At 34.9% G+C, this 22939-nt stretch overlaps 2 long non-coding RNA genes across 2 annotated transcripts; one reads left to right on the forward strand and one right to left on the reverse strand.

Moving 5' to 3' along the window:
* Window positions 1–602: 602 nt before the first annotated feature.
* Window positions 603–9521, reverse strand: LOC128220768 (uncharacterized). The gene is made up of 4 exons (XR_008258851.1): window positions 9400–9521; window positions 8032–8091; window positions 7617–7691; window positions 603–1320 (listed from the first exon to the last, which is right to left on the reverse strand). It is a non-coding gene; the product is annotated as an uncharacterized LOC128220768 (long non-coding RNA).
* Window positions 9522–9741: 220 nt separating this feature from the next.
* Window positions 9742–20263, forward strand: LOC128220767 (uncharacterized). The gene is made up of 4 exons (XR_008258850.1): window positions 9742–9873; window positions 13755–13928; window positions 14148–14318; window positions 14606–20263. It is a non-coding gene; the product is annotated as an uncharacterized LOC128220767 (long non-coding RNA).
* The last annotated feature ends 2676 nt before the right edge of the window (window positions 20264–22939 follow it).

A 22939-nucleotide genomic window follows, 5' to 3' on the forward strand; every position in this document is an offset into this window, starting at 1 on the left:
GAACAGCCTCAACTGGGGACAAACATTAGAATCTATACAACCTCAACTGAACAGCCTCAACTGAAGACAAACATTAGAATCTATACAGCCTCAGCTTAAGACAAACATTAGAATCTATACAGCCTCAACTTAAGATAAACATTAGAATCTATACAGCCTTAACTGAAAGCAAACATTAGAATCTATACAGCCTCAACTTAAGATAAACATTGGAATCTATACAGCCTTAACTGAAAGCAAACATTAGAATCTATACAGCCTCAACTGAAGGCAAACATTAGAATCTATACAGCCTCAACTGAAGGCAAACATTAGAATCTATACAGCCTCAACTGAAGACAAACATTAGAATCTATACAGCCTCAGCTTAAGACAAACATTGGAATCTATACAGCCTCAACGCAAGGCAATTATTGTTATCTATACATCTTCAAGTTAGGACAAACATTGGTGTCTATACAGTCTCAGTATTGTCTTGTACATATACAGCTTTTAAACAGTATTTAGCAACAGCTTTGGTTCTTAATCTGTTTTATTGATCATATACAATGTATTATATAACATGAGGTACACTGAATGTAGCAATCACATGCTGGGAAACCCTTAAGATATTTTGTAAGAAAAATGTTGAGTTCTCTGTAGCCACTCTATACGTATATATGCATAAAGAACACATTTTACAACAAAGAATATATCTGTTTTATCTTGAAGGCTAGGAATGGACATGTACATGTACCCTATGACACCAATACAATATAATCAAAATAACAACACATTTAAATTTGTTAAAATGTTTGATAATATACGAATGGGTATTCAATTAAGAGTATAATAAATACAGTTTAAAATGGTTAAACTAAAATGACACATTTGGTCTTGTTTCGTACAGAAAAATGAAGAGAATGAAAGTACACATAGTGTCAACATAAATACATACATGTACTATCCCCAAATAAGAAAATGTTATGATAAAAGTTGATTACTCACCACTTAACCTCATAAAAATACACGTAGTTACAAGACAAATTTCAAGTATGTGGATGAAACAAATGGAACACATCCAAGTTAACTGAAGACTCTGACTATGTCTGGATTAATCTTATCTTGCACTGTCAAAGAATATTTTTTCCATATCCATGTTTAATGGAATATCATTACTATTAATATAGGTATTCATTATTGTAGTGCATACTTGTTATGTAAGTTAAAATAAATCATGTTCAAATAACAAAGGAAACACATCCAGATTGTAGACTGTAGTGTGAACTTCATTATTTCTTTACTTTCTATGTTAAGAGAACCTTTCTTTCTGTTCTTTGCCTGAAAAAAATAAATAATAAAGATATAGATTAAAAGCATCCCCATTCATCAAAGATCAGCAGTTCGCATTTTTTTTGGCAATCTTGGGCATTTATCAGTTTATATGCAACACAGGTATAAATGCTGTTAGCAGGAAATTACAAGAATTTCAAATGTATAAAAAAACATTTTTGCATAAAGTTTTGTTATAGAGGATCTTTTAGGATTATGATATAGTAATACTGGCAAATTGAAATTGGAATAGATGGGCTATTTATACTTTGCGGAACGGAACGAAACGGAACGGAACAAACATTGAGGCACCACACGGGGCACAGCATTTTTTTACTAATATGTAAATATATTAAATAATAATAATGATATATTGAAACTGCCTAGCGAACAGTCGATCAAGGGCTTTTTCGAACTGAACCATCTGAAAACCCACTTCTAAATGGATATTAAAATCTTCGGGACTGCAAACAGTTGTTCCGTTTCGTTCCGCAAAGTATAAATATCCCATAGAATAATGATATTTAGCGGAACGGAACGGAACAAGATTTATTTTTTCTTGTCAATGGAATTTTTCATCCTGGTATATTACAGGTACACGAATTTATTACATGCAACCTAGCTGTTTTAAAAAACTATGTTCTTGACTTAGTCAATATAGGAAATCCTATCGCCATAAAATTTATATATTTAAATGTTTTGCACTTGTTGCAGTAATTTAATATTTATTATTCATATAAACTGACGAATGAAAAAAAAATGAGTAGACAATCTAAATATTTTTTGGCGATATCAGGACCTGTTTAATATGTATCAAATGGCCGTCATATCCAGTACACTCATTTTGTATTATATAAAATTCTAAAAAAATATTAATAATCATCGTAAACAAATTAAATTTGAAAACATGCTTGCCATATATAAATTGATATTACATGCACTAATAAAGTTGAAATATCACTATTACAGTCGGCATTGTGTACAAACCACGTCTTCAACTCTATAAATTGTGATTCCGTTTCGTTCCGCAAAGTATGCAGAAATGTGGAAGCTGTAAATGTATCAACGTAATATCATTTTAACCTTAACCATGTGGGGTGGGGTGTTGAACTTCTAAATGCAGTATTCTGCAATCTTGGTATAACAGCCCTATGTAATGGGGTAGATCAGGACTGTTTGAATAGTAGGTAATGTTGCAATTCTTTATGTTATGTATAACTCCACTGAATATGTCGTGTTTGAAAATAGGCGTTTTCATGGTTTTAACAAATTAAACGGTGTCAGTTTTGTTTTGTAAATACTAAAAGCTTGTCTTGTTCAGTTTTCCACCATGATTCACGCGAATAACAAGTCGCAATTTTTAAAATTGATACAATTTATCTTATATAATTATTATGCATTACTCCAAGATGTCAACAACAAAAAAAAACACAATTAAATCATTACGGTAAATTTTCATTTGAAGTACAAAATATGAAAAATATAAAACTGGTTAATGACTGAAATGACTTTCTCTTAAAACTCTTAATCCCCTGCCCAATCCACTTGTTCATCCTGATTTACCTATAACATTTGTGTCTATTTACTTTCTGACTCAGGGGTGTACCCAACACACAATTTATCCTAAAAGAATGCAAGCATCCATTTACTAAGCCTAAATATATTTCATAGCACTGAAAAAGAAATAAAGCTTTAAGTATCAATTATATCATTTATACATAATTGCCTCAAGTTTCTTTTTTTCTGCGGAGATATTAGACAAATTCTGACAGCATAATTATATACGTATTTGCACTTCACAAAAATTTAAAATCTAATCAAAAATGCTTGCATTTCACTATTTTGTGCGTACACTGGCAAATACTCTTAATTTCTGCTTTTTCATGTATCTCTTTGTAACAATTGTTAATTTTGTATAACATTAAAGTATTACTGAATGATATTTTGAAAAAAACAAAATATCTTGTTTACTCCAAAAGTTTGAAGAAAAGTCAATTCTGATTGTCACAGAAGGCAAAAGCAATTCTTGTTTTGGGGTTAATTAATACCTTCACTCAGAAGTTGAAAAGGCTGACCCCTTAATTCAAAAATGTCTACTATTGCATTATAGTACCTACAGCAAAGAAAATAAAACAATAATTTGTCTGTAATAATAAAGTTAAGATACTTACTATACAGTGTTGCAGTGAAAAAGACACTGATAGAGGAAATAAATTTCCCGCAATACTGTAGTAAGTAGACATACTACTGTATTGCGGTAAATCATTTTATCTTAGTGAGTTACTACTATATTGCATTTTTTGAAAAAATAACAAAAAAAATAGAATGTGAGCTTTATATTTTTACAGCTTATGTACAGTATTACCATGAAATACAATGAAAAATGACAAAAAGTCAATTTCGGTAAAAATGTGAGTTACTACAGTATTGCGTTCAACCCTCGTATATCTATAAAGAAAAAACTTGGACCAGTCTGACATTCTAAAAACTGTTAAAATTCAGGCAACAAGCAACTATTCTAGCATATACTGTACATTAAAGTAAAACATATAAAATCCATAAAATTACATGTTAATTCATAATTAATCAGTCAATTTATGATGATCACAATGTTGAGGCTGCTGTTGCCCTTTCTGGTCCTAGTAAGACTAGAAACACATCTAGGAGAAAACTGTTCATTGAACAATCACAAATAAAACATGGAATTATATGTTTAACTCATTTACGTATAACATGCAATATAACATGAGCCCATACTGTATTCAAGCTATGCTACTACCACCTGTGGTATTCCATGGAGATTTTCGTTTAAAATGCTTAGTGTTAATACAATATCGTACTTGAAATGGACTGAGGATCTTTGGACAGTAGTGGCAGTATCAGCATTAACAACCGTAGCAGATAAATTGTATCAATTTTAAAAATTGCGACTTGTTATTCGCGTGAATCATGGTGGAAAACTGAACAAGACAAGCTTTTAGTATTTACAAAACAAAACTGACACCGTTTAATTTGTTAAAACCATGAAAACGCCGATTTTCAAACACGACATATTCAGTGGAGTTATACATAACATAAAAAATTGCAACATTACTTACTATTCAAACAGTCCTGATCTACCCCATTACATAGGGCTGTTATACCAAGATTGCAGAATACTGCATTTAGAAGTTCAACACCCCACCCCACATGGTTAAGGTTAAAATGATATTACGTTGATACATTTACAGCTTCCACATTTCTGCATACTTTGCGGAACGAAACGGAATCACAATTTATAGAGTTGAAGACGTGGTTTGTACACAACGCTGACTTTAATAGTGATATTTCAGATTTATTAGTGCATGCACAATCAAATTATGTATGGCAAACATGTTTTAAATTTAATTTGTTTACGATATTATATAAGTTTCCAACTCGCCCGCTTAAATCAATAGGAAGGAGCGTCGGTGTCGGTAGTTCGATCCTTGAGCGGGCAATGTTCTCCGTGCCGATTTGATAAGACATTTAGTCTGACAATATTTGTCCTCCGCCTCTGATTCATGTGGGAAAGTTGGCAGTTACAAATCTTGTTCCGTTCCGTTCCGCTAAATATCATTATCCTAGGAGATATTTATACTTTGCGGAACGAAGCGGAATCACAATTTATAGAGTTGAAGACAAGGTTTGTACACAATGCTGACTGTAATAGTGATATTTCAGCTTTATTAGTGCATGTAATTTCAAAAAAAATATATGGCAAACATGTTCTCAAATTTAATTTGTGTAAGATTAGATAGTTTCCACTTTTCTGTATATGATTAATATGTTGTCATTTCTAAAAACAAAGTGAAGAGTCTTCATTAGCAGCGCAGGATAGCAGGATAACTGATTATATATAAGTGAAGTTTATACAAGCATTATAAAGGAGGAAATGAGTCATAAATAACAAATCTTGTTCCGTTCCGTTCCGCTAAATATCATTATCCTAGGGGATATTTATACTTTGCGGAACGAAACGGAATCACAATTTATAGAGTTGAAGACATGGTTTGTACACAATGCTGACTGTAATAGTGATACATGTATTTCAGCTTTATTAGTGCATGCACATTCAAATTATATGTTTTTAAATTGAATTTGTTTACGATAATTATAGAAGTTTCCAACCCGCCCGCTTAGATCAATAAGTAGGAGCGTCGGTGTCTAAGTTCGATCCTTGGGCGGGCAATGTTCTCCGTGCCGATTTGATAAGACATTTAGTCTGACATCATTTGTCATCCACCTCTGATTCATGTAGGGAAGTTGGCAGCTACAAATCTTGTTCCGTTCCGTTCCGCTAAATATCATTATCCTAGGGGATATTTATACTTTGCGGAACGAAACGGAATCACAATTTATAGAGTTGAAGACATGGTTTGTACACAATGCTGACTGTAATAGTGATACATGTATTTCAGCTTTATTAGTGCATGCACATTCAAATTATATGTTTTTAAATTGAATTTGTTTACGATAATTATAGAAGTTTCCAACCCGCCCGCTTAGATCAATAAGTAGGAGCGTCGGTGTCTAAGTTCGATCCTTGGGCGGGCAATGTTCTCCGTGCCGATTTGATAAGACATTTAGTCTGACATCATTTGTCCTCCACCTCTGATTCATGTAGGGAAGTTGGCAGCTACAAATCTTGTTCCGTTCCGTTCCGCTAAATATCATTATCCTAGGGGATATTTATACTTTGCGGAACGAAACGGAATCACAATTTATAGAGTTGAAGACATGGTTTGTACACAATGCTGACTGTAATAGTGATACATGTATTTCAGCTTTATTAGTGCATGCACATTCAAATTATGTTTTTAAATTGAATTTGTTTACGATAATTATAGAAGTTTCCAACCCGCCCGCTTAGATCAATAAGTAGGAGCGTCGGTGTCTAAGTTCGATCCTTGGGCGGGCAATGTTCTCCGTGCCGATTTGATAAGACATTTAGTCTGACATCATTTGTCCTCCACCTCTGATTCATGTAGGGAAGTTGGCAGCTACAAATCTTGTTCCGTTCCGTTCCGCTAAATATCATTATCCTAGGGGATATTTATACTTTGCGGAACGAAACGGAATCACAATTTATAGAGTTGAAGACATGGTTTGTACACAATGCTGACTGTAATAGTGATACATGTATTTCAGCTTTATTAGTGCATGCACATTCAAATTATATGTTTTTAAATTGAATTTGTTTACGATAATTATAGAAGTTTCCAACCCGCCCGCTTAGATCAATAAGTAGGAGCGTCGGTGTCTAAGTTCGATCCTTGGGCGGGCAATGTTCTCCGTGCCGATTTGATAAGACATTTAGTCTGACATCATTTGTCCTCCACCTCTGATTCATGTAGGGAAGTTGGCAGCTACAAATCTTGTTCCGTTCCGTTCCGCTAAATATCATTATCTTAGGGGATATTTATACTTTGCGGAACGAAACGGAATCACAATTTATAGAGTTGAAGACATGGTTTGTACACAATGCCGACTGTAATAGTGATATTTCAACTTTATTAGTGCATGTAATATCAATTTATATATGGCAAGCATGTTTTCAAATTTAATTTGTTTACGATGATTATTAATATTTTTTTAGAATTTTATATAATACAAAATGAGTGTACTGGATATGATGGCCATTCGATACATATTAAAGAGGTCCTGATATCGCCAAAAAATATTTAGATTGTCTACTCATTTTTTTTTCATTCGTCAGTTTATATGAATAATAAATATTAAATTACTGCAACAAGTGCAAAACATTTAAATATATAAATTTTATGGCGATAGGATTTCCTATATTGACTAAGTCAAGAACATAGTTTTTTAAAACAGCTAGGTTGCATGTAATAAATTCGTGTACCTGTAATATACCAGGATGAAAAATTCCATTGACAAGAAAAAATAAATCTTGTTCCGTTCCGTTCCGCTAAATATCATTATTCTATGGGATATTTATACTTTGCGGAACGAAACGGAACAACTGTTTGCAGTCCCGAAGATTTTAATATCCATTTAGAAGTGGGTTTTCAGATGGTTCAGTTCGAAAAAGCCCTTGATCGACTGTTCGCTAGGCAGTTTCAATATATCATTATTATTATTTAATATATTTACATATTAGTAAAAAAAATGCTGTGCCCCGTGTGGTGCCTCAATGTTTGTTCCGTTCCGTTTCGTTCCGTTCCGCAAAGTATAAATAGCCGAATAGATGATACTTATTTCATGGCAAGATTTAAAGTTTAACACAGTATTCACATATTTAGAAGAAAACAAATACCACATACATATTATCGTTCTTCAATGCTGCAAGCAAATACTTATTCGCTACCTCTCGAACACCATTTTGCCATGAGTACATACTGCAATTAAATCATAATATAAAAGAAAATTCTATGAAAAATCTTTCTTTTGTTGATCACCTTCAAAAAATCAAAGTCTTAAAACCTATTGTGCAAATATTCAGAAGTTTTTTTTTACAACAAAAGTATGCTATATGGATGGCCTGTACGATAGTATTAGGCAAAATATATTAAAACATACTTTGTGGTTTGCTTTACTGTCATGATATTATTTCAAAGTCTGAAGCAGTTAAATATTCCTAAAAATCCAATAAAGAAAAAAATCCAATTCTAGGATCACAATACACATGATATCATATTGGAAATCATGATTAAAAAGATGTTTTCTTGTTAACATTACCAGACAATAAGACTCTTTCCTGCCTTCCCTCATCATATTGCTCTCAACAATCTGCATAACCTGAAATTATATTTGAATAATGCAATACTTGATAACTTTGTCATTATCAACTATGACTGTAAGTCTTGGTATAAAACCTTTCAGTTCCCACAGTCTTTGATATTCTTCAAGATATATTACAAAATATATTACAAAAGGAAAAAGAAAATCGTTACTGTGCATGATAGTCTAAAATAATAGACGTGTTATACGGGATTCTTCCAATCCCTAACGTCTAAACGGGAATGTGCAAAAAACGGGGGTGTTTTAAAAATATTGAAATTGTTTTAAGTGAAGTATTTTATGGTTGAAATTGATCATTCATATTTTACTATGTAAGTGAAATGTTATTTTGCACTAAACAAGCATTTAATGCATTAAAACAAGTTGTTTACCTTTCCAATAAAACGAGAGTTGACTGACACAGACAACAATTATGCGAAGGGGAATAACTCGATACAATCGTAATAGCTCGGCCTCCTCCGACAAAGCTTCGAGATAGACCTCGTTATACAATCGTAACAACTCGGCCGAAATGTTCCGAGCGATTTAAAACTGTGCCCTAAAGCCTTGCAAGTGCCCTTCATGTATATATCGTTATGTTTTGACAGAATGAAATGAAAAAAAGCCGTCAAGCTCATAATTATAAGTTGGATATTTATTTTTTTGTGTACGGAACTAATATAAAATAACATTATCTGGTAATATTTCTTGTTTTTATGATATTTTATAGACGCTATATGCTTTAACCCGGAATCCTGATCGGAACAACTACCCACTTTTGATACTAAACAATTTGTACGTGAAGGATTTGCCATATCAAAAATCTAAAAAAAATCCGTCAACGTACAATTATTTGGACTACTGTGCATGATATCTGATCTGCTTTCATTGCCACAATTGATGAATATAAAATTTGGACAAATGGAAGCAATTCTCTCAATTAGAATCTGACATTGCATTAAGAATGTTATGCATCAGTCATTTATAACCACAAACACTTGACAAAGTACCATAATGAACCAAACATACATAAAATAACATTCAAATATTCGTCTTTGATATTTCAAACGTCAAAGTAAAATCACAGGCATCTGAATCATTGCTTGTCACAAAAATGTTGTTTAAAACCATTTTGGGTATATACAATGAGATAAACAACACATCTGAAGATATTTAGTGTCTTTAATATACAAAAAAGAAACAAGTGACAAACAACGATTCAGATGCCTGTGAGTAAAATCATTGTCATATTATCTTTTACTGTTAGCATACTTGATCCCAATCCTTTCGTACCACAGCGACACATCATGGTGACGGAGTACTTACAAAGTTGACTTGAGGCTGTTTATCCATGTCGACATATTGGAAGTCCAAGTTATAATCCTTGATAGAGTTATTATACTAAAACGGGAGCTTAAAGGGCTATCCGGAAATAAAACTAGTTGAAATGGTCGCAGTCAACAGTTTCATGGTTTACTTTACGGAAAAATTTAAGGGTGTATAGATTCCAATGGTCAGACTGTGAGCGTGTATAGAATATAACGTCGACCGGAACGTGGCATTTTTTTTGTTCGTAAACACTAATGACACTAATGATCATAACATATTTTAGCAGGTGCTCGATTGTAAAACAACGTCATAGATATCTGTGTAGTTGTTTATTTACATGGTTTACAAAGTTCTACAAGATGCTGAGCTGTACCATCTTAGCGGATGTTTTCAAAGAAATCAAACTGTCAGAACTGAGAGATTATGTGCAGTATGTGACAGACTCAGATTCAAAGAACTTTGAAAATAACGGTATTGAGCATTTTCTATTAAATATGTGTTAAACTTTTATTGATGCAAGTTATGCAGCTGGGAACAATAATTATTCTACTCCTAGCTATCTATCTATCTCTGTTTAATGTCAACTCCTCTTCCGAGTGTTACTGACATGAACGGTGCACGCCGGCTTGTTAGTGAAAAAAATAAAATAAAACACTGATGAGGCAAATCACATCAGAAAAGTGAGAACTAGGGTATAAAAGAGAACACAATTTAGGTAACATGATAAAAAGTGATTGGTGAACTGGTAAAAGGATAAAAACACTGCTCGCTTATCTAATGCTTAATGGTTGCCACAGCCACCTTGAATGTGTCAGGGGTGGGGATAGTGACAATATGATTTGGCAAACTGTTCCAAAGTACAACCGAGTGAGGATAAAATGGAAATTTGTGATAGTCAGTTTTTACTTGAATTTGTCTGAAACATAGTGGGTGCATTAGTCTGGTAAATCTTATTGGTGTTTGAATATAAGATGGCAGCATAATAGCAACATGATGATGGTATATGTTGTAAAACATTACAAGTCGGGAATCTAGTCTACGTTGTTCAAGTGAGCGCCAACCAAGACTTTCCTGCATGTTTGTAACACTGAAGAGAGGAGAGAAGTCATGTTTAACCCAACGGATAGCCCGACGTTGAACCATTTCAATTTTATTGGTGTTTGATTTTGTGTGTGGGTGCCAAATTGTGCTTGCATATTCTAACTGTGGACGGACAAGGGTTTTGTAAGCTAAAGTCCTGACACTTTCTGTTTTTGTTTTTATATTTCTTTTAATGAAGTTGAGAGTATTATTTCCATTGGTGGTAATTCTCGAGATATGAGTGTTCCAGGTGAGGTCTGCTGATATGTCAACACCAAGATATTTAGCACTTCTGACTGGCTCTCGGGCTCTAAGATCTGGCCATGGAGAATGTATCGATTTCTGATAATATGCTTATTCTTTGTTATGTGCAAAACTTGACACTTGGAGGGATTAAACTCCATATCCCAATCATTTTCCCATAATTTCAGTTGTTTGAGATCATTTTTAAGGATAGCACAGTCAGAGGGAGAATTGATGGTAAGGTAAACAGCAGTATCATCTGCAAAAAGTCGAACTTGTGATTTGATACTAGAAGTAGAAGGGAGGTTATTTATGTAAATAAAGAAAAACAAGGGACCCAGTACAGAGCCCTGAGGTACACCAGATGTTACGGGTACTTCTTCAGAATGATCGCCATCCAAGACTACTATCTGACTTCTATGAAGGAGAAATGCCTCAGACCACTTGAGAGCCTGTGGACAAACACCTTAATCCTGTAGTTTGAATAGAAGTTTGAAATGATTTACCTTATCAAAAGCTTTGCTGAAGTCCAAAAGAATTAAGTCAGTTTGATTACCTGATGAAGTGATTCTTACAAGATTGTCGGTCAGCTCAATAAGTTGAGTTTCGCATGAGCGCTTTTCTCGAAAGCCATGTTGTAGGTCATAGAGAATATTGTGTTCGGTCAGATGTGCAGAGAGATTTGAGGCAATATTGTGTTCTAATGATTTACATAAAATACATGTAAGTGAGCTAAGCTAAGGGGATGATAAAAATACATTGTAAATCTAAAGGAAATGTAGTTAGACAATGGGCCTTTATCTCTGTACTGGTGACCAAAGGTAGAATTCACATTCAAAACCACTAGTTTGACAACTGGCCATATATCTCTCTATACTGGTGTTAATAGTTAAGGACCTGTTCTAAAGCACTGTACTTTGACAACTGGCCATATATCTCCATACTGGTGTTCATAGTTAAGGGACCCGTTCTAGAGCACTGTAGTTTAACAATTGGCCATATATCTTTATACTGGTGTTCATAGTCAAGGGTCCCGTTCTAGAGCACTAGTTTAACAAGTGTCCATATATCTCTATACTGTTGTTCATAGTTAAGGGACCCGTTCTAGAGCACTGTAGTTTAACAATTGGCCATATATCTTTATACTGGTGTTCATAGTCAAGGGTCCCGTTCTAGAGCACTAGTTTAACAAGTGTCCATATATCCCTATACTGTTGTTCATAGTTAAGGGACCCGTTCTAGAGCACTGTAGTTTAACAAGTGTCCATATATCTCTATACTGTTGTTAATAGTTAAGGGACCCGTTCTAAAGCACTGTAGTTTAACAAGTGTCCATATATCTCTATACTGTTTTTCATAGTTAAGGGACCCGTTCTAAAGAACTGTAGACTGACAATTGGCCATATATCTCTATACTGGTGTTATAGTCAAGTGACCCGTTCTAAAGCACTGTAGTTTGACTGTTGCTCATATATCTCTATACTGGTGTTCATAGTTTTGGGACCCGTTCTAAAGCACTGTAGTTTGACAGCTGGCCATATATCTCTATACTGGTGTTCATAGTTTTGGGACACGTTCTAAAGCACTGTAGTTTGACAACTGGCCATATATCTCTATACTGGTGTTCATAGTTTTGGGACCCGTTCTAAAGCACTGTAGTTTGACAACTGGCCATATATCTCTATACTGGTGTTCATAGTTTTGGGACCCGTTCTAAAGCACTGTAGTTTGACAACTGGCCATATATCTCTATACTGGTGTTCATAGTTTTGGGACACATTCTAAAGCACTGTAGTTTGACAACTGGCCATATATCTCTATACTGGTGTTCATAGTTTTGGGACCCGTTCTAAAGCACTGTAGTTTGACAACTGGCCTTATATCTCTATACTGGTGTACTTAGTTTGGGGACCCGTTCTAAAGCACTGTAGTTTGACTGTTGACTATATACCTCTATACTGATGTACTTAGTTTTGGGGCCCGTTCTAAAGCACTGTAGTTTGACAACTGGCCATATACCTCTATACTGGTGTTCATAGTTTTGGGACCCGTTCTAAAGCACTGTAGTTTGACAACTGGCCATATATCTCTATACTGGTGTTCATAGTTTTGGGACCCGTTCTAGAGCACTGTAGTTTGACAACTGGCCATATATCTCTATACTGGTGTTCATAGTTTTGGGACCCGTTCTAAAGCACTGTAGTTTGACAATTGGCCATATATCTTTATACTGGTGTTCATAGCTAAAGCACTGAAGTTGGACAAATTAATTTATATTAATATATATGTAGCACGGTGCATAATTCAGTATTTTATCAGTTTGTGTGTTTGGTATGGTTCTATATCGTATATTGTTTTGTATTGTTTGTGTATCGTCGTGTTTAGTGTTGTGCTACGTGGTTATTGTCCTCTGTGCGTTACTGTCCGTCTATGTCCGTCAATGTCCGTCTATGTCCGAGTGCGTCAGAGCGTGAATACTGGTTATGCGAGTTTGTCTAAATTTATAGAGTGATTGATTGGTGCATAATGCCTTTTCCCCTTTTTCCCGCTTCATCGCACACGCCCTTATTTATATATACACATAAATCATTCCGTTCTGAATCATCATCGACGCAAGTCAAGATTTCAATTGTAACAGTTGTTACTATATTCTTACTTATTTAATATTCGCTCTTATCTTTGAGCTCAAATATTCATTCATATTTAATTATTATTTAGACGTGCCTGGTTGCGTTCGACAACATATAAATAAATATTTTCGAACTCCGAAGTTGAGTGGTTTTGTCTTGGCACACCCACACTACATATATATAAATGGTACTGGTGGCTATGACAGGAATTTATGGTCTATAGCTCTGTACTTTGTCCGCTTACCATGTATAGTAGGGAGTTCGACTGGTCTGTAATTTTAAAAGCTCTTTTCTTAGTTAATTCATTTTTTTAACCATATACACAATGTATCTCTATATGTGACGTTCACAATGTAGGAAGTTGAATGACAGATGTTCAATGTGTATTTATCTATATAGATTTGGACCAGAGAGACCTGTAGTAGTGAACAAGCCATAAGAAGCACAGACAACAGATGTGCCTCTGAAGCACAAAATGGCCACCACCAACATCATCATAAAGTGCGTGCTGTCTGTCTACACCAGCTTGCTTCTGGAATGAAGAAGAATGAAACCAAGTTGAAAAGCCAACTGGTAAGACTGTGCTTTGCGTTTGAAATTTTGTAAGATACCACACATATTGTTTGTGCCAGGTCTTAAAGAAATGTATATACATTGTAAACAAGTACAGGATTTAATAAAATAAAAACAATGATTTAAAGAGCATTGAGTTGATGAGTGGGCACAAAAATGATACACATATGATATGTAATAAACAATGCATCTCATACTATGAATAATAATTTTGTTAAGGAGCTGGTCATTCATCCAGAGCCTTCAATAGTGATGGCAGTCATATGGCTGCTTGGACCAACAGTTGACCACACCATTGAGTCCATGATCTCAGTAGCAGCCATGACAACATCTACAAGATGACATCTGCAGTAGGCCTATGGATACATACAATCTGCACCTCTACCTTGGGTAAGAATGAAACTATCTAAATGTCCTCAATATCAACATTTTTGTAATTAAAACTTAAAATAATAACCTTTTTAAAACATAGTTATAAATGATTACATACAGACAAAGTAAATTATATCATTTGTTTCATGAATTTGTTTTCATGAAGTAAATGCAATAGCTTTATATGTGTAAAATAACTGTTTAATAATTAAAGTGTATGGGCAACATTTTATGTAACATCACTTTATGTAAACAATTTAAAAACTCACTTTGAATATTTACAAATATGTACATTGAAATTTCAGGCTGTCAATTTGAAACATCTCTGCTCAGAAGGAAGTGAATGAATATCAAGGATTGTTCTTCATGAGAATCTCTTCAACAGACAGTTTGCATGCTCTTTGGATGGAATTACCTTAGCTTGGCTTGCAGAGACAGGGCTTTTTCACACAAAAAATTGTGAAGAGCCTAGCCTATTCATATTGGGAAATTTAAACGCGTGAAATTCTGCAATTTGGGAAATTTAAATGCGTAAACGTCTTAAATTGGGAAATTCCACATATGAGGATTGAAGACACCTTTTAAACACGGGTCAAGGTATCCATATGAAACTTGGAACTCATGTTACAAAAAAACAGGCTCATATCTTACATGTGAGTCTACTTCTAGCTGATTTTTTTTCAATTATGACCTTTTCAATATGAAATTTGTACAAACACTCCACAAGGCCAAGCTAAAAAATCTAAAATGAATGGACTTCCAATTAATAAACATGTATGTAGATCTTATTGGGGGAGAAATCATGTCTGTGACTTTCCTTCTTTAACATGACACAATGAAAAGAGAGGGAGAGAGATTAGTTTTAATTTTCATAGAGTTGATTCTAGAGAGTTGATAACAATATATGGACTAGATGGTCCTCGAATAATGTTTAAATTATACAGCATTCTTCTTATGTTAACTTAAAAGATAAACAGAATAATTTGCGCAAACAAAATAATTTTTTATTGCAAATTTTTGAAGTAGGATCATCCTTTTTTGGAAAAATCTGGTAATTGGGAAAAAAATATCTGGATATTGGGAAAATATGCCATTTTTCCCAATTGTGAAGTAGCCTAATTTCGGCCCCTAGCAAAGAAGGTGATAAAGCCCTGAGAGAGAAGCTGAGATATAAAAGACCTATTTATGGCTGCTTTGTTTATTGGCCTTATAGGATTTCATATATGTTTTGCAACCTATTGTAAAAATGGGAATACATGCACTATATGTCTGCAAACAGACACCTATTTTTTAAATACCAAGTAAATACATTTTGTGGGTTGACCTTAGACCATAAAACATTAATGGTAAGTTAGCTTCAACCTGGAACATGACCAGTATTGCATTTAAAGTTTGTTGGTCAAAGGTTAAGGTCATAGGAAAAAGTGGTTCTTCTGCACAATGACTCTTGAATTCTTTGACCTTAGACCATGAATATTTAGCGATTGATATATCAGTCCAATGCATATGTAACAGGGTCTGGCTGAAATTCAGCAGGAGCTCATTTGCATTGCAAATCATTATTTGTGTATGTAACTGTAAATACTGACAGGCGTTGTGTCAGAAACTTGATGATCACAAATTAGGGTCATTTTGGATCTTAATTTTATTTAAGTTTTTGTATTTTCATTCCACTCCTTACAGCAATCGGGAACACAGTTTTGTGTTTTTGAATTATAGAACTTACATTACAGCTGCACTCTACAGATTGACAGTTTTGACATTATTTTACATGTTTTGTCTCTGAACCATCCTTCAGTTTTAAATTCATTTAAGATAAAAGAATAGGACAGATCTTAATTGTGTGAAAAACTGCTGAATTTTTTAAAGCGTAACTCATTAAGCCATAAAACATTAATTTCCATATATAAATAAAAAAAATGATCTAATCTTTTGTCAGCAGTCATAAATATCACTGTTTTCCAGACATTAATGCAAAAAAATACCTCATTCCAAGACAAAAAAGTTGTCAAATCGGTCAATCCGCCTGTGAGAGAGCAACTTTAAACAGGACTTTAAGATAAATTATGTTTTAGAGCCAATGTTTTTGCTGTTAATTATATAATAAGTTTTTCCATTTATATGTTATTAAACTTATTTAATCTATTCAACATTTTGAAAATGTTTGATGGATTTAAAAGCAGATCTGATATTACCTGGTAGTGTTTAAGGTGATGGTGTTGTTGGGTCACATCCATCAGTATTATAATAGAAAAAATGCAAAATAACTTTAAAACGAGTTACATGTTTGTGGACCTTGTAACTTTGTGCTAGTTTGCACAAAAACAGGATAAAACCACTAGCCAATTAAGGGATGGGGGTACTTTTTATTTCAATTGTGAATTGTTCAAAATTTCCTGAACCCAACTGCAAACATTTAAAACTGTATCAATTTTGTTTCTGAGGGAGAGGCATGTGTCAAAAGGTTGCGCCCTTAAGCAGCCCCCTCTTACATCAATTCCTTCTTGTTTTTGAAACCAGTAGATCAAAGTCACAGTTACTGTTATTAGCAAAACATTATTTTTTGTTTTATATCTCAGACAATTAATACCTTTTAGTAGCTATGACTTGACCAGCTGATTATCCTTAATGAGCATTAGGTCAAAAGTCAATATTACAATCATTGCTGATATATACCTTCTTTAATCTAGCACAATGTCTTTAAACATCTTTTGTTTAAATGTTTTATTTGTTTAATGAGTGCATGTACTATTGCATTGTGCATTTGTTAATTGGAGTTTATGTTCAATGTGTGTAAATTAGCACAAGTATCTTTTTAACTGAAATAGCATTATGTACAGATGTATTCTCTTTAACGCTTTTTAACCGCATTATTTGCAAGATCTTTGCATATACTGACAGGTATTGGTCTTAATTAGTTAAATGAACAATAAAAGGTTACAATGGAGTCATATTTGACCAACTTTTAAAATAGCCCACTGTGTGAAAAAAATTTTTGTTTGTTTCCACTAACCTGACTGATCACTATTTTTTCCGCGGACCCTACACCTTTTGCTGTAGTGTATATTTGTTTTGTATTTTAAATTCCTAAAAAGTGTGCTTTTTTAGTGAACATGTTAAATTTTGACCATGTTAAGCTCGATTATTGGAAGAATAAGGAGGCTTTACTACTTGCCCCAGTGTTGCTGTTGGCGTCCTGTTCCAAGGTTTTGATCGACACATTTTATATTTGATACCAGGTCTTCACTGTGAAGTGAAACCTAGTTATAATCAAAGCGCGAGGCGCTGAAAGACTATCTGCGGGGAAATATGTGAGAGTTGCAAATTTTATTTGAATTATGGGAATGGGTAAAGGGACCATAGATAAAAGTGAAAAATGTGCCGCGGGCCAAGAGCGCTTGTGCCTACACTGGGCGAGGAAACATACATATCTATATCTATTTTATGGCGTCTTGTGTCATTTTGTTTATGTAAATGTCACATCAATCGTCGTAATCCCCCATCCCCATGTATTTAATGTTACAAACTTACAATGCATGCCCCTATCAATCGTTTCTAAATGTTTTTCGTTGCTTTGGTTAGATATCATACGATAGGAAAATACAATACATCATATATAGCATTTCCTTTTATGAACATACACGTTTTGTTTAAGGAAAATATTTTTTTTTACAACTTCAGCAATAATTCCATTCAAAATGCACAGCTTATCACTTCAGTCAACGTATCCTCATGTATTTAAAGTTACATTTATGCATGCCCCTTTCAATCGCTTCTAAAGGTTTTTCGGTGCTTTGCTTTGATATCATATGTAAGGCAAGTTTTATGAACATACACATTTTAATTCTGTAAGGAAAATAATTTTGATTTTTACGAGCAACTTTAGCAATAATTCCTATCAAAATGCAGAGCTTATCAGATGGTCGTTTTCCCGCGGTGAGGACAAACATGTGGTCTGTTAATGTATGTAGAAACTATTTTTAGAAAATCAGTCAGTTAATGTAGTTGAAACTATTTTTAGATTATCGGAAATTGTCTGTTCTAAGAATGGGAATATGATTGTGCTTTTTCAAGTTTTATTGATAAATAAATGTTATTTATGTTTTATGCACGTATCTGTGTAGAAATAATACTAGGCAGTGCTGTTATGAATGCCTCGCACTCTTTGGATGTTTTAAAGTTAAATCCGAACTACTTTGCTTCATCAAACGTATGCAAAACTCACTGTCGTATCAGGGCATTTGCGTTAGAATAAATTGAAAGCCTAATGTCCAAAACTATGCCAAGGATACACCGGAACAAAGCGTTTACGTAAAAAAATGAAAACATCTTATTAGAAAAGTATACGCCTAAAAAATCATAGAATAAATAGTATTTTGTTATGGTATAGCAGGCAAATCATAGTATTTGAAGCATTAGCAACGTGAAACCTGGGATACAACTATTTTGACTTTCAGACAATCAATTTTGTTTCTTGTCTCATAAAAGTAATATCAAAAATACACCATTACAAATAAGCGTGCTTCATTGTCAAACCAGGTTATAATAACAAACCCTGCAGGCGATGGTACACTTGCGGTCGGTAATGATTTCTTGAACATCTTGGGCTCAGCTCAGAGTGAATATCAGTATGTTACCTTCCTACCAGAGCCTCCATTATTTTGACCCACATGAATCTTATAAATATAACGATCTATTAGTTATATTCTGCTAAAAATAAAACGCCGGGATACAGAAATACAGCGCGGAAATAGCCGAACAAGCAAGAACTCATACTCGGACCGCAATACAACTTATCTATTTATATGATTTCGTCGTCATTCTGTTAAACATAGAGCGCATTGAGACAAAAAAATGGGTTAAAACGACATGAAAAGAAGTAGTTCTTTGGAGTTTGCGGTCTTAAGACTACCAGCACGCATGCGCAGATAGTCTAAAAATGACATTGTTTTGTGGGCTAGTCAGCAGGGGGCAGCATCAAATACACCTATGGTACCTTATAATTTTTTGACAGAGCATGACTAAACTTGGTATATGGGTAGAGTTAATTGAGATTCTACATAGGATTACATTTTCAGCTCCTAGGATCAAGGTCAAGGTTACTGTTAATATAAATAGAAAATTGTTAGTACTGAATAACTAGTTAGTGTTGACATATAGTGACCAAACTTAGTATATAGAAAGAGCTTTTAGAGAACTTTCATGGGATTGCAAAATAAAAAACTATTGAAACTTAATCTCACAACAAAGGATTAATTAATCATGTTTGTCTGTTAATCATTGAAAACCTGTTTTTGTTGCATTGCAGCATTTCTTGCTTACTTTTAATTTTGACTTTTTATGCCCCCCTTCGAAGAAGAGGGGTATATTGCTTTGCACAGGCATGTCGGTATGTCGGTCGGTCGGTCGGTCCGTCGGTAGACCAAAGCTTGTCCGAGTGATAACTCAACAATCCCTGGACGTATGGTCATCAAACTTGACATGGAGGTTGGGCCTGACCAGTAGTTGACCCCTATTGTTTTTTGGGGTCATCAGGCCAAAGGTCAAGGTCACAGTGACCTTGAATGGTAAAAGGTTGTCCGAGTGATAACGTGACAATGCCTGCACCCATGGCCCTCAAACTTGACTTGGAGGTTGGGGCTGACCAGTAGTTGACCCCTATTGTTTTTGGGGGTCATCAGGCCAAAGGTCAAGGTCACAGTGACCTTGAATGGTAAAAGGTTGTCCGAGTGATAACGTGACAATGCCTGCACCCATGCCCCTCAAACTTGACTTGGAGGTTGGGCCTGACCAGTAGCTGACCCCTATTGCTTTTTGGGCTCAATGGGTCAAAGGTCAAGGTCACAGTGACCTTTAATGGTAAAAGGTTGTTCATGTGATAACTCAACAATGCCTGCACCCATGGCCCTCAAACTTGACTTGGAGGTTGGGCCTGACCAGTAGATGACCCCTATTGTTTTTGGGGGTCATTGGGCCAAAGGTCAAGGTCACAGTGACCTTGAATGGTAAAAGGTTGTCCGATTGATAACTCAACAATGCCTGCACCCATGGCCCTCAAATTTGAATTGGAGAATTGGCCTGACCAGGAGATGACCCCTATGGTTTTTGGGGGTCATCTGGCCAAAGGTCAAGGTCACAGTGACCTGGAATGGTAAAAGGTTGTCCGAGTGATAACTCAACAATGCCTGCACCCATGGCCCTCAAACTTGATTTGGAGATTGAGCCTGGCCAGAAGATTGTCCCTATTAATTTTGAGGGTCATTGGGCCAAAGGTCAAGGTCACAGTGACCTTGAATGATAAAAGGTTGTCCAAGTGATAACTCAACAATGCCTGCACCCATGGCCCTCAAACTTGACATGGAGGTTGGGCCTGACCAGTAGATGACCCCTATTGATTTTAGGGGTCAAAGGTCAAGGTCACAGTGACCTTGAAAGCAAACTCGACAATTCTTGGACCTATGGTCATCAAACTTGACATGAAGGTTGGGCCTGCCCAGTAGATGACCCCTATCGACTTTGGGGGTCATCAGGCCAAGGTCAATGTCACAGTAACCTTTAACGCAAAAAAGTTAACAAATCTTCCCCCACTGATTTTTCAACAATGCCTGAACCTATGATCATTAAACTTGACATGGATGTTAAGCCTGACCAGTAGATCACCCTTATTGATTTTAGGATTCATAGAGCCAAAGGTCAAGGTCACAGTGATTTTGAATGGTAAAAGGATGTCAGAGTGATAACTCAACAATGCCTGAACCCATGGCCTTCAAACTTGACTTGGAGTTGCATCTGACTTGTAGATGACCCCTTATGATTTAAGGGGTCATCAGGTCAAAGGTCAAGGTCACAGTGACCTTGAACGAAAAAAACTTGTCTTGTGATAACTTGACAATGCCTGCACCCATGGCCCTCAAACTTGACATTTAGGTTTCTGGTGACCAGCTGATGACTCTGGATTTTGAGTTCATAGAGTCAAAGGTCATGACGGTCATAACACACTTTATCCTCACACTTTAATGGTCATAATCTTAAAACAGCAACAAATCAGCTGTCATTTCGGTCCATGCATATTTCATTCAATTGTCCATTTAATCCTGACAACATGGCGCTCAGGGGGGGCATAATGTTTGACAAACATCTCTTGTTGATATTGCATTTGACGGCCACATATTACATCATTATTGTCAGGTCTTGTTTATCTTAAGAAAATAGAATAGTGATATACCCTGATATAGGTAGTTTGTGTACAAAATCCCGGTTCTAAAAGTAAAATAGAAAAAAGCATATATAGATTATTATTTTGAAGAAGTAAACTGTTAGTTGAAACAAAAAACTTTTTGACCATTTATTTTAAATATTGTATTCCTTAAAGCTTAATGTTTGCTAAAAGCTCTATGTTAAGCCAATAAGGTAACTGTTGTTCTCAAATGTAATAGCTTTTGCCTAAAAACTTTCAATAGTTCATTGGAACCAGTAGGTTCATCAAAATGCATCTCTGAACATGTAGCCCACTGTCCAGAACATTTGTCACATTGCTGTGTCAGCACTTTTTTGAATGGATTTTTATTATAATTTCAAATAAAGTATATAAAAATGTTGATTTCTTGTATTAAGTGATTACTACTATCCTTATAAGGTCAGCAGGAAGCTAGAAAAAGTCTCTGTTACATGTTTAAAGGCATGATTGAAAGCATTTTTCCATTTTGCACCGAACAGATGGTTTATTTATACCACCTTCAGGTAGTCATGATCAACTCTTCAAAGATATCCCAGGTAGTCATGATCAACTCTTCAAAGATATCTCAGGTAGACATGATCACCTCTTCAAAGATATCTCAGGTAGACATGATCACCTCTTCAAAGATATCCCAGGTAGTCATAATCACCTCTTCAAAGATATCCCAGGTAGTCATGATCACCTCTTCAAAGATATCCCAGGTAGTCATAATCACCTCTTCAAAGATATCCCAGGTAGTCATGATCACCTCTTCAAAGATATCCCAGGTAGTCATGATCACCTCTTCAAAGATATCCCAGGTAGTCATGATCAACTGTTAAAAAGATATCCCTTTGTAACCATGCAGTTATTGCCAGCATACTTTAAATCTACGATTCAATAAGCCGGTCGAAGGGAGATAAAAAACAACAGGTCAAATTGCTGACAGTGTTCGTAAAAGTTAGTGTTTCATCGATGTATGAAGTGGAATGACAGGCCATAGATATAGGAATTGAAAGGAAAATCATTTGGTGGTTTAAGCCTGAACAAAAGCCAAGATCAATCAATGCTTCAGACCCTTGATATAAGTGTATAATAATTACAGTGTACTTTCAGAATAATTAATTTGTGACACAGTTCACATAAGTTCCGCTTTATGTTGATATTTTCATGCAGATAAGTAACCATACTTGTATGAAAAACTATTTCTCACTTTCACCAAGCATAGAAAACTACCTACAATGAATGGAAGTGCTTTTGTCACAGACTCAATCATGTCATCTAAAATCCCCACAATTCTTCCATAATTTTTTAGTCTTCTCTTCAAGTTTGGCCCATTTCAGATGAACAACATCCATTTGTAAAAAAAGCACAGTAAAATTGACTTTCATCATATATTTTCTTGAAATTCTTCATGTGAATC

The sequence above is a fragment of the Mya arenaria genome, chromosome 15 (genome assembly GCF_026914265.1).
Source record: "Mya arenaria isolate MELC-2E11 chromosome 15, ASM2691426v1".
Taxonomy (NCBI): domain Eukaryota; kingdom Metazoa; phylum Mollusca; class Bivalvia; order Myida; family Myidae; genus Mya; species Mya arenaria.